The sequence below is a fragment of the Leopardus geoffroyi genome, chromosome C1, assembly GCF_018350155.1.
Source record: "Leopardus geoffroyi isolate Oge1 chromosome C1, O.geoffroyi_Oge1_pat1.0, whole genome shotgun sequence".
NCBI lineage: Eukaryota > Metazoa > Chordata > Mammalia > Carnivora > Felidae > Leopardus > Leopardus geoffroyi.
The window spans coordinates 210,866,638-210,887,725 of NC_059328.1; the positions used below are offsets into that span (position 1 = coordinate 210,866,638).

Sequence of the window (21,088 nt, forward strand, 5' to 3'; positions counted from 1 at the left end):
TAAATCATGGTCTCTTTTCACCGTTTCTTTATTCACTGTTTTTATTCAAAAAAAATTTTTAGTTTATTTATTTTGAGAGACAGCACACGCAGGGGAGGGGGGCAGAGAGAAGGAGAGACAGAATTCCAAATAGGCTGTGCACCATCAGCACAGAGCCTGATGCAGGGCTTGAACCCATGAACCTTGAGATACTGCCCTGAGCCAAGATCAAGAGTCAGATGCTTAACCGACTGAACCACCCAGGTGCCCCTCATTGTTCACTTTTTAAAAAAAATGTAATAGCTTCTCCTAAAATCTGTTTGACAAAACAAAAGGCAAAGAATGTCAAATATAGTTTGTTTGTTTGTTTGTTTGTTTTCAAGAAGAATGAGGAGAGAAGTTCACCTATTAGATATTGGGACTAATTCTAAAGCTATGATCATTAAAACAGTGTGATATTCTGTTACTGAGACAGAGAGACTAGTGGACAGGAACTGAGAGCCCCGAGATGAAATCACACAAATTTTGGAATTTGGTATATGGCAGAAACATTACAAATCAGGAGAAGATCCTAGCCATTCAATATTGGTACTGAAATTCTAGGCTATCCATGTGGATACAAATAATATGAGGGTCCTTCATACTATACATTAAAATACATTCCAGATCTGGGGCACCTGGGTGGCTCAACTGGGTAAGCCTCCAGCTTCGTCAGCTCAGCTTATGATCTCGAGGTCTGTGAGTTTATGCCCCACGTTGGTCTTGGTGCTGACAGCTCGGAGCCTGGAGCCTGCTTCGATTCTGGGTCGCCCCCTCTCTCTGCCCCCCCACCGCTCACTCGCATGCTCTCTCTCCCAAAAATAAATCAACATTAAAGAAAGAAAAAAGTTCCAGATGATTTTAAGATCAAAAAGTGAAAAGCAAAACTTGACATTTTCGGAAGATGTGGAAAAGTCTCTTTATGACTTCAAATTAGTAAAGTATTTCTTAAAATATAAAAGGAATAGATCGATTAAGGACAAAATACATGAAAAAGAAGAAAACGTCTTTACAAAATGATGCTGAAAACAAAAGTCAAAACCAGTCACAGGCTAAGGAGAAAATCAGTTTTAAAAAGGGAAACAACAGAAAATGCGTAAAGGATATTAACTGAGGAGTCACAGAAGACACAGCTTGACATGTGATAAGAAGCTCAATGCTACTAATGATCAGAAAGGTAGAAATGAAGGCCACACTGTGGTACCTTTTGTATCCACCTGATTATCAAAGTGTTCAAGTCTGATACTAGCAGATATCAGTGAGGATGCTGGAATTTTCATACAACATCGGGTGGGAATATAATTCACTACAACCAATTTGCAGAGCAGTTCAGCAGCATCTGGTCAAGGTAAAGATGTACGTTACCCGTTTATTCATTTACATCAGTGTGAGTTCACGGAATGAATAATCCTAATATATTCAATGAGTTATCATCTGTTCCTGTCATCATTCTGATGCTCAAGTTGTCCTACATTTTTTTCCAGTAGCCACACCTTCAAGCTGGCTCTTGTACCTTTTAAAAATATCTCTGTCATTTTCTGAGTATCAACTTAGATTCTGGCACAAGATGGTCACGGCCCATTTCATCCTTTCCCAGCCCCAGACCCGGAATCAGCCTTTCTTCCAAAGAGTCTGGTTCCTTTTATTGGAGAATGGTGTTGAGAATCCAAGATCAGGGGCGCAGGTATGGCCATTGCTAAGATATTTTTCTAGACCTACAGTCATTTCTGCTATAACACAACATGTGTGTTCCACCAAATTGTAGAGCTGTACAAAATCACACGATTAAAAACCACAGGGCTTATGGGGTTGGGGAACAGCACTCAAAAAACTTAATCAGTGACTTGTTTTCAAAAAAAAAAAGCTTAATAAAAATTGTACATGATTTTACACATATGTTTAAAGTATATAAATCCTGGGACACCTGGGTGGTTCAGTTGGTTAATCGTCCAACTTCGGCTCCGGTCATGATGTCACAGTTCATGAGTTCGAGCCCTGTGTCGGGCTCTGTGCTGACAGCTCGGAGCCTGGACCCTACTTCGGATTTTTTCTCTCCCTCTCTCTGCCCTTCCTTGCTCACACTCTGTTTCTCTCAAAAATAAACAACAACAACAAAAAATCTATAAATCCTATCAGAAATGTGGCGCTCTATCTTGAAAAAGATGTGAAATTTGCTTGTGGAAGGGAGGTCTGAGAAGGATTGCAGCTTGTGTTATTGTCAAGGGATGGAAGGGGGAAGATCTGAAATGGGAGGGAGAGTTGGGACTACAAGTGTGGATGAGTGTAGCTCAGGACATAGGGCACCCAGGAGGCTGGTCATTAGTTGTCTGAAGTGTGTGTGTGTGTGTGTGTGTGTGTGTGTGTGTGTGTGTGTTAGCTGGATGCAGCCTTCTATATTTACTTGGCGTCTCTTATGGGCAAAGCCCTGCAGAGGCAAAGAATTTGCATTCTGCTCAAATTATTCCCTCATGTATCAATCTCCTTGGAATAAACTTCTTCCAGCCCTATTGAGGTATAATTGACAAATACAAAATTATGTATTTAAGGTGTACAATGTGATGATGTGATATATGTACACATTGTAAAACGATCACCATAACCCAGTTAATTAACACATACATCGTCTCACTTAGGTACCTTTTTTTTTCTTTTTGCGTTGAGAACAGTTAAGACGAACTCTTTTAAGCAAATTTCAAGGACGCAATACAGTCTTACTAACTATGGTCACCATGTTGTGCATGAGATCCCCAGACCTTACTCATCTAACTGAAACTTTGCACCCTTTGACGAACATCTCCCCTTCGTCCCCTTCCCTCGGCCCCTGGAAACCACCTTTCTATTCCCTGCTTCCATGAGTTTGACTTTTTTAGATCCCGTACTTAAGCGAGAACATGCAGTATTTGTCTTTCTATGTCTGGCTTATTTCACTTAGCATAATGTCCTCCTTGGAACAAATCTGCATTTTTAAAACAAGTGTTATAGCAGAACTCACTGTATTATATACCAGGACTGATGCTAGGTGTTGGGAATTTAATTAACTGATCTTCTGTATGTTTTCCGCTTGGCCTTCTGTTCTAGAGCTTTTCATATTACATTATTATGGGTTACTTCTGTCTCTTTTTGATGGCCTTGACAGGCTCCGTTAAGAGCAGTTTTCCCTCTTATTCACCTCACTCCCCCTGCCGGCTACACAATGTCTGGAATGTAGGAGACAATTACTTTTGGCGAACTGACCCAGAGAAGGATGAAGCGTGGGCCTTTCTTTTGTGGTGCTGTCCATTTAGAGCTGGCTCTTCACTGAAGTGGCCGTTCACCATGTATGGCAATTTAAATTTAGATTAATCGAAATTAAGTAAGTCAAGAAGGTTTGTTCTTCGGCCCCATTAGTCGTATTTTAAGTACTCAGCAGCCACATGTGGTAAGTGGCTACCATATTGGCCAGCCTCAGAACAGAACACTTCCTTCGTTGCCAAAAGTCTGTTGGTCAGTGTTGGTCTTGACTCCGGTGGATAAAGAGTTGTAGCTCCCTGGGGCACCTGGGTGGCGCAGTCGGTTAAGCGTCCGACTTCAGCCAGGTCACGATCTCGCGGTCCGTGAGTTCGAGCCCCGCGTCGGGCTCTGGGCTGATGGCTCGGAGCCTGGAGCCTGTTTCCGATTCTGTGTCTCCCTCTCTCTCTGCCCCTCCCCCGTTCATGCTCTGTCTCTCTCTGTCCCAAAAATAAATAAACGTTGAAAAAAAAAAAAATAAATAAAATAAAAAAAAAAAAAAAAAAAAAAAGAGTTGTAGCTCCCTAATTATCCAGATCACTGTCAGAAGACCTGGTGATGCTCTCCACCTTCCCATGAAAGTGAGGAAAAGATGATCCCACATTTGGGAAAATATTACTGAAAACGTTTCCGACTGGGGGTGCCTGGATGGCTCAGTCGGTTAAGTGTCCGACTCCAGCTCAGGTCATGATCACAGGGGTTGTGAGTTTGAGCTCTGCATTGGGCTCTGTGCTGTCAGTGCAGACCCCACTTCGGATCCTCTGTCTGTCTCTGTCTCTCTCTCTCTCTGCCCCTCCCCCACTCTCTTTGTCTCTCAAAAATAAACATGTAAAAAATAAAATAAGAACTATAAAAATATCTGATTTTTCTGAAGAAGACTTTTAGCCTGAAATGTTTTCTCTTTTTTTAAAAAATGTTTATTTTTGAGAGAGAGGGAGGGAGGGAGGGAGTGGGGGAGGAGCGGAGAGAGGGGTGGGGACAGAGGATCCAAAGTGGGCTGTGTGCTGACAGCAGAGAACTCAGTGCAGGGCTGGAACTCGTAAACCGTGAGATCATGACCTGAGCTGAAGTCAGGCACTTAACCGACTGAGCCACCCAGGTGCCTCGGAAAAATCAGACTTTATTTTTCTTCATTTTGATTTTTTTTAATGTTTATTTTATTTTGAGGGCGAGAGAGACAGAGGGAGGGGGGAAGGATCCCCAGCAGGCTCGTGCTGTCAGCGCAGAGCCTGATGCAGGGCTCAATCTCATGAACCGTGAGATCATGACTTGAGCAGAAATCAGGAGCCAGAGACACTCAACCGACTGAGCCACCCAGGTGCCCCCAAAAATCAGATTTTGAAAGAAGGTTGATCTATGTAATAAAACGTACGGCATTCAACAAAGGAGTCAATAAGCTATAAAGGAAGTGACCTTTTCTGGAAGAGACAGCACCAAGGAAGTCTATATGCCGACTCTCGAGCCTCTCGAATAGTCACGTTTTGCAAAGTAGACTTGGAGGACGAGTGGCAAAATGACGAGGAGAGAAACAGAACCTTGCCTCACCGATGCCGAGAGAGAAGGGCGTGTCAAGAAAGAGTGATTTGCCAACTGCCCAATGCTGAGAAATGACCTTGTAAATTGCCTGGAGAACATACCTTGGACTTAACCACATGGAGACCATCCGGGACTTGAGTTAGAGCATTTCCAGTGAAGCTGTCCTCTAGGGAGGAGTGGAGAATTTCTGGAGTCCTCGGTGGTGGTATTTATTGATTATAGTAAGCGAACACACCGTAACACCCAGGATACACCCTAGCATCCCCAATTATGTTTTTGAATAATGCATATGCGTATGCACAAAGTTCTGGAAGAAACTTAGAGTGAACAGTAGTTATTCCAGTAAGGTGTGACGGTGGGTAATATTTATTTTCTTTGTATTTCTGTGCATTTTCTAAACTTTCTACAATGAACATGTATAGCTTTCATGATCAGAAAAAGCAAAAATTATATTAAATATGCATACATGTGTTATTAAGTTATCAGTAATTATGTTTAGTGAAATCATGGGTAATATTTTGTTTCTACATATTTTATGATTTATATATTAAAAAATATATAAATCTTTTATGTATTAAAAGATTGCCAATGCATTTTACTATATATAATCTTATGCATGCTGTGCTGACTGTCCTATCCCACGTTCTTGATCCCCACTGAATCCCTATTTTATTTCATTTGTCCCCAGCTTTATTGAGGTAAAATTGACAGAATTAGAAGATATTTAAGTTTACAGGATGATGATTCGATATAGGTACACAGTGTCAAAGGTCAATCCTTATTTTCTAATGTCACTGCACTCATGCCTGTCATCTAGAGGGTATTGGGATGACGCTTTCTGCAAGTGTGGGTGTCAAGGACAGGAGAGACAAGAGGCAGGAGCAGGAGGCAGACCGGGCCTAACAGAGGTGTTTCCTTGCTTGAGGGTGGGAGAGATGCCATCCTAAAGGATGTGATGCTTGGGGTGCCTGGGTAGCTCCACAGGTTAAGCATCCGACTCTTGGTTTCGGCTCAGGTCATGATCTCACGGTTTTGTGGGTTCGAGTCCCGCATCGGGCTCTGCACTGACAGTACAGAGCCTGCTTGGGACTCTCTCTCTCCCTCTCTCTCTTGTGCTTTCCCCTTCCCCTTGTGCTGTCCCTGTCTCTCCCAAAATAAAATTTTTTAAAAAATCCTTAAAAAAAAAATAAAGGTTTAGATGCTGATGAGAAGGGTCTAGAAAGCAGAAGGGGTTCATTGCTGTGTCTGTAGTGCCTACAGTAGGTGGGCACTACGTAGGTGCTGAACAAAGGAGATTTGTGGAGGTGGGAGGTGCATGAAAAAGGAGATTCAAAAGGCCAGAAGGGTGGTCTTCAGAGCACAGAGGGAGGGGCCGGCCAGTGACGGGAGGAGTAGGGGGAGCACCACCGTGGTTATAAGTCAAGGTAAGAAGGAGAGAGACGGCACTGAGTCAGGCAACTTTATAGATTCTATGGTAGGAAGTGCCTTCTCAGAGTGAAGGAGGAGGCATCTGGCATCTGAAGAAAGGGGACGAGATTGGAAGTGGTCATTGCCGGAGGAAGAAGGGGAGCCGAGCTGATGAGAGAAGAGAGGTGAGTGCAGAGGAGGATGGGATGGAGGGTCCCACTAGTTCCCAGAATGCCTTCCACAGGGGCGCTACCAGATCTCAGCCCCCTCCTGCGTCGCCATTGTCCTCCCACTCAACACCATTTCTGCCTGTTTTCCTTGTCTTGTTCTCGCCTTCCTTTGTTGTGATGGAATGAAGACACAGCCGAAGGTTGGAAAAAAGAAAGATCAGTTTCATTTGGAGGAATTGCGCAAGGCTAACACTTGAACTGCGTCTTTAAAAATGAACAGAATTTCAGGGGTGGAACTTCGGCTAACGACACAGTCACAAGGGACATTTGGAAGGATAAAAGTTCAAGTAATGATTGTACGGCTGCTGTATTTCCTTAGTAAGAGCAAAAAGGTCTGAGTCACAGGAGGGATCTAGGGTGAGCTCTGTGTTGCCACCTTCATCCCACGGGGCTTTTGCTCTGTGGATACGGTTCCTTCTTCTGCAGGGTGTTCCCTGCTGAGTCTTGCCTATTTCATTGCTCTTGTCTCTGTCTTAATTTCTAAGTGCTTCGCACACCGTGCAGCACATAGTGCCTGCACCATAAAGATTAACTACTGGTCCTAATGGTATTAATTCCCAAGCTCTCCCTTCTCGTGTAGGCTTGGGTTACTCTAGAGCCCCCGACAGACGATTAGGCTGCAAAGCAAATTGGAGTCAGATTGTTACTGGTGAGTCTGGACTTTAAAGACAATCAGCCGAGGACTGTTGAGTAACAACAAAATGTGCACCACTGGAAAATATAGCAGCAGAAGGTAGGATTTTTTTTTTTTACTATAGAAACAATAAAGTTTTAGTAAATGGCATGGAGCCATTGTTGTACCATATACTAACCATGTGTAGGGATTTATTATACCTGATGAGGCTAAAGTCAATAGTTGGGTGCATTTTTAAGTGGTTTCTTTCCTCAGGGGCCCACATTTTCCAAAGCTCTGTTCTGGCGGTCTTCAGTGTGTGGCTCAAGGACCCAGGCGGGGCCCTGAGGCTGGTAAGAGCATCCTTTTCAATTGCGCATCTGCGCGAGGCTGGGTTTTCTTTATGCATTTTGATCAAAACCACACCGTACAACAGTTTCAACACAGAAGGTAGATAATGAGAATCCAGGCGTCTTTGACTAAGTCAGACGTTAAAGAGGTTTGCAGAAGTGTAAAACAATGTCACTGTGTTCACTAAATTTTGGGGAAAATGTAGTTATTTCTCTCCCCCCCCCCCAAAAAAAAAGTGCTATTTATGTGAGCAAGTCATGGGCTGTTAGTGCTATTTTTAGATTAATGCAAACACTCTGAGGCCAGCCAATCAGAGGAGGGAGTCTCTGGGGACAGAGGAACTTCCCTCTGAAAGCTCACCTCCTCGTCACCTTATGGTCTGGTCTGGGACTGGGACTAAATGTACACACGTGACTCATGCACAGAGAATTAATCACAAGGCAGGGCGCTAAGGTCCTGAAGATGAATCCGGGGACCGTGGGCTTCTCCACTGAGAATGATTTTTCTAATTGCAGTCAGGCTTCCCTATCCCAGGTAGGAGAGGTAGAAGTATCTTCTAGTCTAGATGTATGTAGCCTCTTTGATCTGTGACATGCAGACCAGGGGTAGAAAGAGTGGATGTTGCAAGTTTTTTTTTTTTTTTTTTAACATTTATTTATTTTTGAGAGACAGAGACAGGCAGAGCACGAGTGGGGGAGGGGCAGAGAGAGAGAGAGAGAGAGAGAGAGAGAGACGCAGCATCCGAATCAGGCTCCAGGCTCTGAACTGTCAGCACAGAACCGGACGTGGAACTCAAACCCACGAACCGTGAGATCGTGACCTGAGCGTCACCTGAGCCGAAGTGGGCCGCTTAACCGACTGGGCCACCCAGGTGCCCCCACAACTTACCTCCTTTATTTAGGGTTCTATGTTCTCTTCCTCCCGCTGAAAAGACCCCTAAGAGTTTTCCTGAAAGAGGTGTCAAGGGAAATAACAATTCCCCTGCGGAGATACTAGCAAGGCGAACAGTGGCCAGATGGGTTTCCTCCAGCTCATCTATTCCAAGACCAGTTATATTTGAAAACGGGCTAGCTGGGTTCTTTGCTAAATATTCCCACTGGGTGAAACAGAGATAAATTTACTTAAACGGAAAATATGTGACTTAATGGGACTAAAGGTGTCAGGAAATAAACAGGAAGGGCCTGAAGTTTTCCTATAGGAACTGAAATAAACAACAGGGAAGTGGTCACATGTCTTCCCCCGCCCACCTCCACGGTTGGTATATAAGCCCCTCCCCCAGCAGGAGGCGGCACCAGACCTCCCTCACCTCCTGAGTCTCCCTCCTCCCCTCTCCTGAATCCTCTCTGCTGACACCATGGGGTGCTGTGGCTGCGGAAGTTGCGGTGGCTGCGGCGGCTGCGGCGGTGGCTGCGGTGGCTGCGGTAGTGGCTGCGGTGGCTGCGGCGGCGGCTGTGGTGGCTGCGGCGGCGGCTGCGGCAGCTGCACCACCTGCAGGTGCTACCGGGTGGGCTGCTGCTCCAGCTGCTGTCCCTGCTGCTGCGGCTGCTGCGGGGGCTGCTGCAGCGTCCCCGTGGTCTGCTGCTGCCGCCGCTCGTGTGGCTGCGGCTCGTGTGGCTGCGGCTCGTGTGGCTGCGGGAAGGGCTGCTGCCAGCAGAAGTGCTGTTGTCAGCAGAAGTGCTGTTGCAAGAAGCAGTGTTGCAGCTAGGTGGGCGGGCGGCCTCACCCCTGCCCAGGAGCTGCGGGAGCCCCCCTGCCCTGCAGGTAAGACTTGGCCCACCCTCCTCCGTCTCCTTTCCCTCGGCCTGTCACCAGCTTTCCCCCTCCTCCTGCTTTGTCCTTCCGAGATCCTCTTGTGCCCACGCTGGCACAAATCCTCCCTCCCCGCCACCGTGCAGCACGGAACCACGATGCAACCAGAGAGCTTGTGAGAAGACATCGGGGCAAAGTCCCAGCCTCCTGGGAGCCCCAAGGGTTTATTTGTGTGTCATGTTCCATCTCTGATAAATATTCGGGCCTGGCTTCTGGCCATTTTGGGGGTTTCTGCCCGCGTGCTGGCTCTTCTGTGGCTCTGTCTACATCTGCTGTTTTAAACTTCCTAATAAAGTGACTTGATGCACGATCACATCTCTTCGTTGGTCCCATTTTCTGTCCGTTCCTGTGTCGGCCACTCGGGCCGCGGCGCAGCAGATGGGGCTCTGACTCTGGCTCTGGCGCCCCGGCAGGGTCCTGTGGCCACCCCTGGACCCGACCCTGTACCCACAGCCCTTCGTCAGAGAGCCATACGGCCCCCTCTGCTGCTGCCCCGAAATGACAGTTCACCTGACGGGCTTCTGTGCTCAGATTTACAGGGGGGGTTTTCCAGGTGGGGCGAGGGCGGTGGGGATTGGTGGTGGTGAGGGGGTGCTTTGTGTCTTGAAACGGATTTGGGAAATGAAGAGGGTCCCAAAGGGAGGAAGAAGGCACGTAGGCCCTACCCTGCGGTGCCAGGCGGTTTCTGGGGAGTTTGGGGAGCATTGGCCCCTCCGGGGAGCCTGAGTGCTCCGGACGGCTCTGGAAGGCTCTTGTTCTTGCTGGCATCCTTGCCTGTGCCTCCAACAGCTGTGTATTTCCTCTGCTTCTGCGGATTTCAGGCAGCAGCGAACTCACCCAGCAGGCCCTCGGGGAGGGAAGACCTTGCCTGAGCTGATTCCACTTACAGTGTCGACGTCAGGGCCAACCTCGTTGCCAGCCCAGCTTCGGCAGCAGGACAACGGAGGGGTCCCCTTATTCGGCTCTCGCTTCACCCCCATGTCCATTCAGAAAAGAAAGGATGGGTGGTGAGTTGCTGTGGACCCCCCTCTACATGCATGGATGCTTCTATTCCTCCCCATAACCCTTCGAGGTGGGTTGTATTAGACCCATTTCGATGAAAGGACGGAGCTTGAGGCAGTTAAGAAATTCACGGAAAGATTGGGGTGTCTGGGTGGCGCAGTCGGTTAAGCGTCCGACTTCAGCCAGGTCACGATCTCGCGGTCCGTGAGTTCGAGCCCCGCGTCGGGCTCTGGGCTGATGGCTCAGAGCCTGGAGCCTGTTTCCGATTCTGTGTCTCCCTCTCTCTGCCCCTCCCCCGTTCATGCTCTGTCTCTCTCTGTCCCAAAAATAAATAAACGTTGAAAAAAAAAATTTAAAAAAAAGAAATTCACGGAAAGAAATGCAGCTAATAAATCCTGACTTAATTCCAGGTTCTTCTGACGTCGAACCTGGCAATCCTATTTCTCTACCATATTGATTCTCAGAGTTTACACGCGTGTCCTTGTTCATTTATTTCCTTCCCTTCTTTGTCTTCCCAAGCTCATGCATGCACCTGCTGTTATCTGGCTGTTCCTCACACCACCAGGTGGTCCTTGAACCCTGCTGCCTGGGTGAGAGCCACATTCCAGCAAGTTCCTTCTCGGCACTCCTCAGAGGTATTTCTGGACCACACAAGGTCTCTGCTCATCCAGGTGACAGCTACTTAACTCACTGCTGGGAGGTGGGGGCCGGATGTATCTGTCCACCAGTGCTTACCGCAGGAAGGAAGAGGAGTCCCGGTCTCCAGAAGCGGCCTCGGAGTTGGTGGATTTGCTCCGGGTTTCTTGACAAATGCTGTGGGAGGTATACGTTTACCATCGTTACCTAGGAGACATGGGGCTGGGGCTGGCAGGACTTTAGCTATTTTTTAAGTCTTACTGCTTACGCGTCTTGAACCCACCTAAGGTCATGTACAGATGGCATGGTTTCAGCTTAAATCCCATCTTCCCCACTTGCCCACCCCTAGCCTAGGAAGTTCTTTGCCTCTGAGCTCCCATAACGCTTCCTTGTTTTTATAGTATCGGATAACGTATTCTGTGTCTTACTATTGTTACTTGTAAACAGGAGATGATGGTAGATAGATAGATAAAATTGTATTTATAATTATATATATATATTGTTCTAATTATCTGTGTAACTTTTTAAATGTTTATTTATTTTTGAGAGAGAGAGGGTGCGAGCAGAAGAGGGCAGAAAGAGAGGGACAGAGGATCTGAAGCCGGTTCTGCGTTGACGGCTCGATGCGGGGCTCGAACTCACAAATTGTGAGATCATGACCTGAGCCGAAGTCGGAAGCGCAACCCCCTGAGCCGCCCAGGAGCCCCAGTCTACATAATTTTTGAGGAACCTATCTATCTATAGATATAATTTTTTCAGTTCTGTCCCACTGATGTAACTGTCCAGTCAGGCTCCAGAATGGTGCTCACTCACTGTGCCTTGTGCTGTGCCGGATACTGGGGCTAGGAGATGGTGAACCACGGCTCCTGGCTTGGGGCTACTCACGTGATGAGGGACACAAACAAGTACATGGGAAATACTGTGTAATGTGACAAGCGCTATGGCTGGGAGCAGCGTGCGGTGTCACAGAGATGCAAGAAGACCTAACCCAGGCTTCGGGTGGGGTGCCAGGGTCATAGAAAAGCTCATGGACGAAGTGACACCTAGACCAAGTCCAGAAAGGTTAAGGCAACCTCTGGGAAGAGGGCGTGTCAGGGGACAGGGCGCGGCTGGGGTCTATCTCAGGCAGAGGCACCTAACTGTGTGCAAAGGTCAGAGGTGAGAGGCAGCGTGACCAACGGGGGCAGCCCGAGTTCGGTGTGGCTGCAGAGTGGAGGGTGACGGTGTCCCGTGAGGAGACGGGGCTGGAGAGGTGAGCAAAGTCCGGACCAGGAAAAACATTGCACAAATGGGCAGACGTCGCGTTCCACACTGTGCAAGATTCTTTGGAGGATTTCGGTGGAGGAGTGATATACTTTGGAGAAAATACCAGTCTGGCAGCACAGGGAGAATGGGTGGAGGGAGGGGCAGAAACCCAGACAAGAAGCTGCTGTGGTGATCTGGGCACTGATGATGGCGGCTGGACCTGCCATACAATGGGACATTCGAGAAACATTTCAAGGTTGAGTGGAGAAGCAAATGCACTCAAGAATCCAAGAGTGGGGGCTCCAGCCTGGACAGATGGGTGGACACTAGATGGCAGGTGAACTAATCAGGGCAGGTGGGGGAGCCGGGGGAACGGGTCGTTTCGTTACCCATGGAGTCAACAATATCGATGGTGGCCGCTGGCATTTCTAGCAAGCCTCCTCCCATGTGGTCCACACGACAATCTAAGAGGCAGGTATGAAAATCATCCCCACTGTGTACGTAGGAAATCAGGGTTGTGAGGGGAAGTCTCTCAGCCTCTGTATGGCGGAGCCTGGATCAAATCCAGTCAGCTGGATGCCACGCTGGCTTTCTCAGCTCCCAGACAGTGCTGTAGAGCAGGTGTGCAGGTGGGAACCAGCTTTGCTCATCTCAGTGGCCTTGTGGAACCTGGCATGGTGTTCATGGTGGAGGCCTTTCTCCTGGAGTGATTAGAATTGAAAAGCCGCTCCAGGGGCAATGGGGTCTTAAGTCGTTTGTACTCGTCTAACCACATGTATCTTCCCTCCTGCCACAGTCTTTAATAGGGGAGGGTACGCCATGTTTGTGTTGGTAGATTTGTGGAGGCATTGGAAGAACTAGTCGGTACTAAACCGTGTTAAATGCTTGTGTAGTGGGGCGCCTGGGTGGCGCAGTCGGTTAAGCGTCCGACTTCAGCCAGGTCACGATCTCGCGGTCCGTGAGTTCGAGCCCCGCGTCGGGCTCTGGGCTGATGGCTCAGGGCCTGGAGCCTGTTTCCGATTCTGTGTCTCCCTCTCTCTCTGCCCCTCCCCCGTTCATGCTCTGTCTCTCTCTGTCCCAAAAATGAATAAAGGTTGGAAAAAAAAAAGACCAAGGCTGCTTGGTATTCTTAAAAAAAAAATGCTTGTGTAGTAAGCCGCGGGGTTGGGACGAGGGGAGGCCGAGTCGGGCAAGTGTGGTGTCCAGCCCTCTGTTTTGGTAAAATGTTGTTATGGTTTTCATCAGGGACTTCTTGCACCTACTTTGATTTTTTTTTTAATATTGCATTAAAAATATCGTGATGATTTCAGGTTTTGGGTGCCACCTTAAATTTTCACCCCGGGTGGGTGCCTCATTCACCCCACATTAGCCTTGGGAAGGAGTGTTACACGGATCCAAATATTCCCCACTTACTCTACCGCTGTTATTTCTATGCAGATACAAAAATAGATTTTCTACGTGGAATAGTATTCATTTGTTGGAAAGAAATACCACTTTAAATTGGTTATTCGCAGACTGTGAGTAGGCGCCCGTGATCCCAAAGACTGGTAAATAAATAGGAAAGCCATCCCAATTCTGGCGATGGGAACAAAACGGGTTCCACGGAGGAGGGAAGTCAGTTGCAAAAGCTCAGAGAAGGGTGTGGCTTATTTGAGCGGGAGAGAGAGCAAAAGAGGCCACCCTCGTACCCCACTGCAGCTCGTTGGGGTATCAGGTCAAAAACAGTTTGCCCGTACTCAGAATTCCTTTTGGACTGAGCATGCTGCATAATCCAGACCAGGGTTTGGCAAACTTTTCCGTCAAGGACCGGATGAATGTCACATGATGTCTGTCGCAATGACTCAATTTAGCCACTGTGACTGGAAACTACCATAGACAACACTTAAATGTGTGAGTGGCTTTGTTCCAATAAAACCTCGTTTACAAAGATAGGTGGCAGGCCAAAAGTGGGCCTTAGCGCGTTGACCCCTGATCTAGACGCTGAACTTTGAAGACAGGAAGTACAGGGTTGCGGCGTGGTTGAGAGGGCTGGCTCTGGGATCAGGCTGCCTGTGCCGCTGTCCTGACTCCAGTTTCTTTGTGGCCTTAAGACAATTAATGTTCCAGTGTCTTACTTTTTCTTCATCTGTAAACTGGGAGCATGGACAGTATATTCTTTGGAAGGTTATTGCAAGAATCAAGGCAGATAAAATACTTAGAATTATTTCTGGCATATTAAAAGAGCTGAAAAAAAAATAGGGGTGGGTGGGTGGCTCCGTCAGTTAAACGACCGACTGTTGATTTTGGCTCAGGTCATGGTCTCACGGTTCATGGGATCAAGCCCCGCATCGGGTTCCACACTGAGCGTGGAGCCTGCTTCAGATTCTCTCTCACTTTCTCTCTTTCTCTCTCTGCCCTTCCCATGCTCATGCACATACACACACCCTCTGTCTCTCTCTCAAAATAAATACACATTTTATTATTAAAAAAAATTTTTAACGTTTATTTATTATTAAGAGACAGAGAGACAGTGCATGAGCAGGGGGGTTGGGGGCGCGGAGCAGAGAGAGGAGGAGACACAGAATCCGAAGCAGGCTCCAGGCTCTGAGCTGCCAGCACAGAGCCCGACGCGGGGCTTGAACTCACGGAGTGTGAGATCATGACCTGAGCTGAAGTCGGACGCTCAACCGACTGAGCCACCCAGGCGCCCCGAACTGTAGTTGCTTCTAAGACATAAGCCCATTGTGTTCATTAGTGAATGTATTATGACGAACTAGAATTTTAATAAGACGTTTGCATTTGAGATCCTTGAATTTTTAACGCGGATGGAATTTCCTACCTAGAGTCATCTCATTGGTCTCTCTATAGGTTTTCGTCTTTAATTTATCCTACAAGCTGCTGCCAGGTACGTGCTCCTAAAATACCATTTCTACATGCCACGTAATTCGCTTACAAAAGAAACATCGAAGTCTCTCTGACCTACAGTTCAGACTTAGTTTCAACTTGTATTTGCAGCCTGAATACCTACTAATTCTCTGGAATAAACTTTCCACTATAGGCACATGTGCTTTCTTTTCTGCCTCCTGGAGAAGTCTTGTATTTTCCCTTACGCCGTGCAGCCTACCTCGAAATACTCACGTTGGCTAACATTTATGAGGTCTGTCCCAAGCTCTATTCTAAGCATTTCTGTGTATGATCATATTTACAGTCCTATGGTATAGGGATTATTATTTTCATCAGGAAATTGAGGTACAGAAAAATCAGGTCCCACCGCTGGAGGTGGAGGGAGGAAGCAGCTCGTGCAGGATGACCCCAGACTGTACCCCCACCCGCTGCTCCTTCCTCCTCTCTACCTGTTCCCATCTGGTTTCCCATTCAAGACTCAGTTTGAGCTCTGCCTGCTTCATAAAGCTTTCCTACTTTCTCTATGTGATTGGATTTAATTAGCCCCTCCTTGGAACTCTTGCAAGGCTTAATATTCACTTGGAACTGAATCAGCCCATACTCGGAGCCAACTCTTATTAGGCTATTATTTAAATCTTCTTTGTTCCTCAGTTTACCCAGTTATTTCTTCTCATCTCTCTGATCAGCTGGAGTTACTTAGAAGTGCATTTCCTTGTGCTGCCCACGTGGCCTGGCACGTAAAATGGGTTCAACAGATGTTTGTTAACTTGGCTTGCTTTTGCTCAAGGGTTTATCATCCCAGGTAGAACTATAAGCAGGAAGTTAATTGACAGATGCACTGAATGTACCCTCTGTTTACAACAGCCACGCCTGGTTATTTTTAACTGGCATGCTTATGCATTTGAGCCAGGCTTTAGGCAAGAATTTGTGCTACTGACTAATGGGTCACACATTTGAATGCTCTCTGGTTTCCAATGACCAGGCTGTACTGCTGGGGAGCTGGGACTATTGTATCTCCCAACAGGATGAAGCCGAGCGGATGTTCCCATATCTAAATTAATCTGAATGCGGTCACACTTTGAGATCTGATCATTGTCCAATGTTATTTTTTCCAGCTTTGGTACAAATTCAAGAGAAGCAAAGAACCCATTCGATGGTATCTGTGTAGGAGTCTAGTCTTTGGCTAACTGTAAGGATTCCTGCACTCTTTTACAATGGAAAGCATTGTTAAGATTAAATATTATGGTGATCTTGGTGTGCTCTGAGTCCTTATTTCTTTAGTCTCTGTCTTTTCCCAGCTTAACTAATTTTTTCCATCATCCCTTGGGCCCTGTGGAGTATCCCTAAAAGACATCCCCTTGCCACATCCAGTGACATCCATTCTTAAATCTAGGGTGGTAGGCGCAACTTTTCTGTCCTTTAGGAGGGAAAGAGGAACACCTTTTTACATAATGTAAAGGTCTCCTATCCTTTCACTAACAAAAAATAAGGGAAACACAGTTAAATGTTCAAGATAAAAACAAATGATTCAATTTCCTTTGTAGACCCTAAGTAACGTCGTGCGGTGCTAATCCATCCCATGTCAGTCCATTTAAGAGCAGAGCTTCTGAATGACAATTTCAACTCCATCATGATCCTGTCAATATCTTCTTTCTTTATTTTTTTTTTTTCAACGTTTATTTATTTTTGGGACAGAGAGAGACAGAGCATGAGCGGGGGAGGGGCAGAGAGAGAGGGAGACACAGAATCGGAAACAGGCTCCAGGCTCTGAGCCATCAGCCCAGAGCCTGACGCGGGGCTCGAACTCACGGACCGCAAGATCGTGACCTGGCTGAAGTCGGACGCTTAACCGACTGCGCCACCCAGGCGCCCCATATCTTCTTTATTTAAAAAAAATTTTTTTTTTCAATGTTTATTTATTTTTGGGACAGAGAGAGACAGAGCATGAACGGGGGAGGGGCAGAGAGAGAGGGAAACACAGAATCGGAAACAGGCTCCAGGCTCTGAGCCATCAGCCCAGAGCCTGACGCGGGGCTTGAACTCACGGACCGCGAGATCGTGACCTGGCTGAAGTCGGACGCTTAACCGACTGCGCCACCCAGGCGCCCCGAATATCTTCTTTATTATTTGGGTATCTTGTTTGAAAGATGGCCTGGAGAGCGGGTGATGGGGGCCCCAATGAAGAATTTCTCTAAACTTTTTCACCTTGACGTTCCACAAATACACTTGGATCATATGCAGAAACTTACATATTCACCTAATGGTAGGGAGAATTGATACCAAAACAGGGAGCAATAGCAAGTATATGAAGGGGAAGGAATAGAGTTGACTAGCTCATTAAGCTAGAAGTAGTTGGAAAGCCATATGGGTCACCACAAATATTTATCAGTTCTGCTTCCATGATGTCACGTACATTTAGGCAATAACTGTCCCATCTGAGCCTCAGCTCTACTGGTCTGGGGATTCTGATATGTCTGGTTAGGTCTTGAGAAATGGGGAGGTGGATCTGCCAGGGGTCACTTGGGATGAAGACTGAGGCACATCCTAACAAAAACAAAAGCAAGTAAAGTCGTTTTAAGGGACAAGAGCCAGGTGATGGGGTTAATTCCTGTGACCAATGACCCAATTACTAAAGGTCTTTTGAGTGGTTCATGTCGTGGACCTATAGAAGTTGAATCTCATGATGGACTTGGGCAATGAGAAACACTTTCTGTGAGGCCCGGTGGGTCCAGGGTGTGGTACAAGGTGGGGGAAGACATTTTCTCCATTGCAGCAGAGGGACATCAGGGCAAGATGATGTTGGTACAGATGTGGCCAGGAAGGTTGGCCGTGGTAGTTACTACGAGACGGTGTGATGGCTGGTGGCCGTGTGGGCTCCATCCTGGTATGGCTTTGGCTTAGGACCTTCACCCCTCAAGCAGTACCTGCAGGAGGTGGGATCCACCATGTGCCTTCGTGGTTTTTCCTGCCCCCCAGGCCTCGGACTTGCATCACTGCAGGCCCTGGGGGACTGGCCAGGGGAGAAAAGGGCCCTCTTCCAGGGCCGCTGAGTGTGCTACATTCTTGAGCCCACTGATACCTTGTGGGGATCCCAGGATGATGGTTGTTGGGGCAGGATGTTGCTGGACTCTGAAGAGGGGTGAGAGGACCTACATAATACATAATGATGAGCAAAATTCAGTTAATCAACTGATCAGTACATTCAACAATATTTACTGACCACTTACTGAGCGACTAAGTAGCAACTCTAGTAAAACACCGTGTGCTACTGTTAATGTGATGCTGTTTTCTCTACTGTAATGGGGCTCCTCTCGGGAATGTTCCATGCCCTGCTTACCATTTGTTCCTTCCCTCTCTTCCCCAGTCTCTAGACCGCTGAGGCTCTCAGGCTAAGACTGTTGCAAAAGCCTTTTGACTCATCCCTATTTTTTTTAATTAAAAAAAAATTTTTTTTAATTAAAAAAAAATTTTTTTTAATTAAAAAAAAATTTTTTTTAAGTTTACTTACTTATTTTGAGAAAGAGCACAAGCAGGGGAGGGGCAGAGAGAAAGCGAGGCAGAATCCCCAGCAGGCTCTGCACCATCAGCACAGAAACCCGGTGTGGGGCTCAAACTCACAAACTGTGAGATCATGACCTGAGCCACGATCAAGAGTCAGAGGCTTAACTGACTGCGCCACCCAAGTGCCCCTAACTGGTCTCTATTTTTGGTCTCGCCTTCCCACGTCCTGGTTCTGTCGTCAGTCCCCTTCCAGAACCCGGAATCCTAGTTCTCACTGACTCCACACCTCTCATGCTTCTTTACCAGAGCACAGGTGTCCCCTGCTCTCTGGAAGCGGAGCGTTCCTATGAACACTTTCGAAAACCAAAGTGGCGGAAAGTGGTGAGTCAATTACCAGTAACTTACACGGAGCAAATGCTGAGCGTTCCCAGAACCCCAGATCACCTCTCTTTGGCTTTTTTGCAACCTTAGGACACAGCTTGCCGACAGATGCACAAAATCAATGGAGACAAATCACAGATACTCAGAGACGCAGTTCAAAGGTCTGGAGGCCGGATGCGGAGACGCGGAGTTGCTGAGGGTGCGTCCCGAGAAGGAGCTGGGTGGGGGCAGGGGAGGGGGCTGCTCTTCTGCTCAGGGGCAGTGCTGCCTCTACAAATGCTGAACGCTACTGCGGCCTTTATTGTAAAAGTGAACAACCTTTTGAGATTTCTTTCCGTTAGCAAAAACAGCAGGTCCTAAAGTAGGTCTTTATAAAGGCAAAGTAGCCTAACTACTGAAGGCCTGAGCTTTCGAAACGCGGGGGACACCTGAACCCAAGGATCTCTACCCTTACCTCTACCTATGTTCCCAGGCTGGGCTCTCAGTGTCCTCAGCCCTCCCTGCTCCCCCTGGGTCCCACCTTGTAAGTGCCAGCTGCAGGCCTATGGTGGGTGCTGCCTGGATCACCGCTCACATTTTCCCATCTACCATCCTTACTGAAGGTCTTATATGGGAAGGAAGACTTTCCCGCGATAGAGGGTCCCTATCAGTCTTCCCAATTCCCTTTCTCCTACATAAACTCAGAATCAACTTCTTCTTTTAAACAGATGTTTATTCATTTTGAGAAAAAATGAGAGAGAGTGTGTGCATGAGAGCGGGAGGGGCAGAGAGAGACAGAGAGAGACAGAATCCCAAGCTATCAGCGCAGAGCCTAACATGGAGTTCGAGGCCACAAACTGCGGGATCATGACCTGAGCCGAAATCAAGAGTCAAACACTTAACCGACTGAGCCACCCAGACGCCCCCAGAATCAACTCCTTTTTTTCTATAGCTCTGAGAAAGTCAATGGACAGGGTTATTCTGGTTCTTGTCCACGTATTGGAATTCTTTGCGTGGATGCATCTTGCAGATGTCAGAGTTACTTCGTCGTAAGACAAGGATAATTCAACAACTATTTATTAAATTGTGTACGCTACTTCCCCCCAAGTTTACTCGGAAAATCTTAATGTGCCTGAAAACAGAAGTTCAGGGACCCTTTCAGATAAGAACAGATGAATCTTGAAGGTCAGAGCACTGGGGAGAAATGTGTGTGAGCTGAAGGCACAGAGGAAATGCTTGCTTACTGGGTGTTTTCCAGGATAGTTATTGAAGCAATTGCATTGCTCCGTCTTTATCCTGGCACAAGAAAGAACAGCTACTAAGAATCCCCAGGGCATGATCACATTCCAACAAAAAAGTAGCAGCCAGAAATGAATCAGCTATTTTATACAGCGGTTATCTTAGGACTGTAGTGACTGAAGTCAGGTAGGTGCAGGCATGATTTACAGGTCTGTGCAACGGAGACTTAGCTCCAAACCACTTCCCTGTCTTTCTGTTCTGAAAAGCAGGACACAGTTGCATTTACAAAGAAGTCATTTTTAAGACTTTAAAAAAATTCAACTGTAATTAACGTACGGTGTGACGTTAGTTTCAGGTGTACAATGTAGGGATTCCACACTTCCTTACCTTACTCAGTGCTCATCATGGGTGAACTCTTAACCCCCTTCACCCCTTTCACCCAATTGTCCACCCACCTCCTCTCTTGGTAACCATCTGCTTGTTCTGTCTGGGTTTTTTTGCTTGTCTCTTTTTTAAATTTGTTTGCTTGCTGTGCTTCTTAAATTCCACATATGAGTGAGATCACATGGTATTCGTCTTTCTCTGACTTATTTCGCTTCGCATGACACCCTCTCGATCCATCCATGTTGTTGCAGATGGCAAGATTTCATTCTTTTCTATGGCTGAATAATATTCCATTGTAGATAGATGCCACATCTTTTAAATTTTTTTTTTTCAACGTTTATTTATTTTTGGGACAGAGAGAGACAGAGCATGAACGGGGGAGGGGCAGAGAGAGAGGGAGACACAGAATCGGAAACAGGCTCCAGGCTCTGAGCCATCAGCCCAGAGCCCGACGCGGGGCTCGAACTCATGGACCGCGAGATCGTGACCTGGCTGAAGTCGGACGCTTAACCGACTGCGCCACCCAGGCGCCCCAGATGCCACATCTTTATCCGTTCATCTATCGATGGACACTTGGGTGGCTTCTCTTGGCTATTGTAAGTAATGC

General features: G+C 47.1%; 1 protein-coding gene across 3 annotated transcripts in view; it reads left to right on the forward strand.

Moving 5' to 3' along the window:
- LOC123599573 (small cysteine and glycine repeat-containing protein 7-like) overlaps nucleotides 1-21,088 on the forward strand; it is a 32,605-nt gene that overhangs the window by 8,077 nt on the left and 3,440 nt on the right. The window contains exons 1-2 of one of the 3 annotated variants that reach the window (XM_045481560.1): nucleotides 18,619-18,879; nucleotides 18,970-19,078. The exons of 1 other annotated variant lie outside the window; for it this stretch is intronic. The gene's annotated coding sequence lies outside the window, so the exon portion shown is untranslated. Of the gene's footprint in view, nucleotides 1-12,439; nucleotides 12,590-18,618; nucleotides 18,880-18,969; nucleotides 19,079-21,088 lie in introns of those variants that run through there. One more of the 3 variants, XR_006713204.1, reaches the window with a different exon arrangement.